The 2,929-nt window shown below is 31.3% G+C and overlaps 1 long non-coding RNA gene across 1 annotated transcript; it reads left to right on the forward strand.

Moving 5' to 3' along the window:
- Nucleotides 1-1,893: 1,893 nt before the first annotated feature.
- Nucleotides 1,894-2,556, forward strand: LOC144557371 (uncharacterized). Its single transcript, XR_013512639.1, has 2 exons — nucleotides 1,894-2,186; nucleotides 2,458-2,556. It is a non-coding gene; the product is annotated as an uncharacterized LOC144557371 (long non-coding RNA).
- Nucleotides 2,557-2,929: the final 373 nt, after the last annotated feature.

Consider the following 2,929-nt stretch of genomic DNA (forward strand, 5'->3'; position numbering starts at 1 on the left):
AAAGGGCAAACTTGTCTTAGTGTACTCTTAGTGTGCTCTATTACCACTACCGTAATCAATTAAAAGACCAAGTGATAATAGATGGTATGTTTCAAGTAAAAGACCTAATTTTAAGTTTATTTGGCATCATAATTCCTGTTTCAAGTATATTTTCATAGTTTTTACAGGATTTAAAGTAGTTTATTTCTTCAAGTTTCAGGGTATGAAGGGCAGTTTTGTCTTTCTCTGGTATGTTGCCTTGTGATTTTTGCACAGAGCAAACTACAGCTCCAAATCAGGAGTTCTTGGTACCAAAATTCTTAGAACATCATGTACTATCACCTAGATTAATCTCAAAGTTTTCTGAATTTTCTAACTAGGTCAAACTAGTAATTTTGTACTGTTCAGTTTTGGTACCAATCACCCATTGTACCAGTTGCTGGAATTTTTGAAATCTGATTTTTGAAAGTCCTTAATTAATTGTATAAAAATCACAAAAATGTGAAGTTTGTTTATGTGAGTTCCTGGTAATGTCTTATATCCATCTATTCAAGTATTTGGTTAATTTATGACTTTCTTCACTAGTTTCTGGTCTGATTTGCAAGAGGGTTCTGTTTGAGGCATCGAGTATCTGAGTAATGTATATACTGGTACTTAGTAAAGAAAAAAAATTCACTCAAATAAAATCATGTTTATATCTACTCATCAAATACCATTAACAGTATCATTTATCAACTTATTTTGCTAATTTTCTTCCGATTTCAGAGCTTAAGCATCAAAATTGAGAGGATAAGGAAAGTGAATGACAATATATAGATTGAACTCAGGCTACTCAAATCTCTGACATAGTTTTTATTCTTTCATATAAAAGCTTATTTTCTGAGAAACCAATTGATAATGTTTGTATAAAATGTGAAAAATATGGGCAAGAGGGGTAGCGTAGGAAGAAAGAAAGGAGCAATATAAATATTCTTTTAATTTCAATAATCAAATCTAATAAATGGTGGAGATAAAATATTACAGAGTCTTGTAATTCTCCTTAGAATTACAACATATTTAATGCATTAGTCATACCAGCTTTCAATGTTGAAAACTGATGCAATTTGTAGTATTTTATAGTCAGTCAAATTGCAAGGTGTTGTAGTATTTTATTTAAATTTTTGTAATTTTTTTTGCAATCAGATTTGAATTTGATTTCTATGGCCTCGATGCTTTTGATTAAGAGTTTTAATATTGATGAATCAAAAGTTGTATGTGTGTTGTCACATATTTTGTACTATTATTTTTGTTTCTCCATTATTTTGAAATGTTTGTTCTAAATGCAAGAATTTTAAGTTATCAAAGTATTAAATTCTTATATTTTGCTATTATTTGTGATGTTGTGAATTTTAATTAAAAACTTCATTGAAAAGGAGATTACAAATAAACAGAAATGAGTCTGTCTCCAGTAAATAAACTATTGCATGGCTAATCTCATGCAATTGTTTGAAACTTTTAGTCCAAACTATTTACATGCGAATGATAGTGGACTATTTATATGGACATTCAATAAAATATAATATAAACATGGAGTTAAGCAGTTGCATGACCATGGGGTTAAGTAGTTGCATGGACCTTTAATCAAATATAATATCTACTAAGTTTTTAAGTAGTTGCATGGCCATGGAGTTGAGTTGTTGCATGGACCTCAAATTAATTATAATATATGATCTTCAAAACTTATTTGCATGGCTGAACATCACACAGTTGCATGGTTGTACTTTACACAATTGCATGCGATACCTGTTACATGGGAATTCGCATGCAACAAGTTTAAAAAGTCAACAAACGCCATTTCTTTTGCATGAGCCGTCTCTACCATGCAACAAATTGGTGCTGGGCATGCAAAAAACGATTATTCTAGTAGTGGAAGTTGTGAAGGATAATGTAGTTTCCTATGTGCGTACGATAGAAATTGCAAACGAAAGGTTTGTAGAAATTTAAATCATTTTTCATTTAATTGTATTAATTGACTCACCAAAAAGGTACAAAAGGGAGCTAAACACCAAATACCACAGCTTATGCATTTTATGCTCTTTATTTGTAAAATTACTGTTGTACCAGTTTCACTTTCGGGATAAGATATAAAGGAGCTGAGAGAATATCTTACCATTATATCTCACCAGTTGTGGTAGCAATTTGCTCGCTCCGCCTACTACTATATTCAGGTCAGTCTTCAAGCTCATCTGATCTAGCAAATTTTAACAAACAACTATACATGAGTTCACTAATATTTTGGATCGATATTATAGATCAAGGTGGGGCTTAAGATGTGTACAACAACAAGCATATATCTCACCCATTTCTGTGTTGTTTCAGTCCTGTTTTGGTTTTGTTTAGAGGTTTAGTTTTATTTGTTCTTCAGAAGTCGTATGTTTGTTCCTTTTTACTGTATTTTTCTTTGGTTCTTTGTTGTAATTTTTTTGCATGTTAGGCCAGGTGAGGATTTTTAGCTATCCAGTGGTGAAGCTTTCGGATGACCTTTTTGTCTGATTTGCATTGTTCATCTCTTTTTATTGGTATGTAATTTTTGTTGTCTTCATTTACTTTTTGTTTGGGTTTAGGTAAGAAGGGTGATAATTTTTGTTGTCTTCATTTCCAAGAATCCCACTTCCCAGCTTACAAAATTAGAAACAAAGAAAGAGAAGAAACAAGTGAAGGCACATAAGCCAGCTAACCTTGAATCAGCTTTACTACATTGCACACTAAGTTGGAATTCTAATATTAAACGTCATAGTTTCTAAAAACAATCTTATTCTGGTAGAAGGGATAACTCATTACCGTATAAAATTTTCTATAAAGCACTAAAGTAATCAAAATTATGATTTCACTATCAAAGTGTACTGGGTTCGATCCAATTTGTTTTGAATTACAAGGATCTCCAATTTCAAATCTTTTTAGTGAAAAATAT

Source organism: Carex rostrata, chromosome 7, assembly GCF_964058835.1.
Source record: "Carex rostrata chromosome 7, lpCarRost1.2, whole genome shotgun sequence".
NCBI classification, from domain to species: Eukaryota; Viridiplantae; Streptophyta; class Magnoliopsida; order Poales; family Cyperaceae; genus Carex; species Carex rostrata.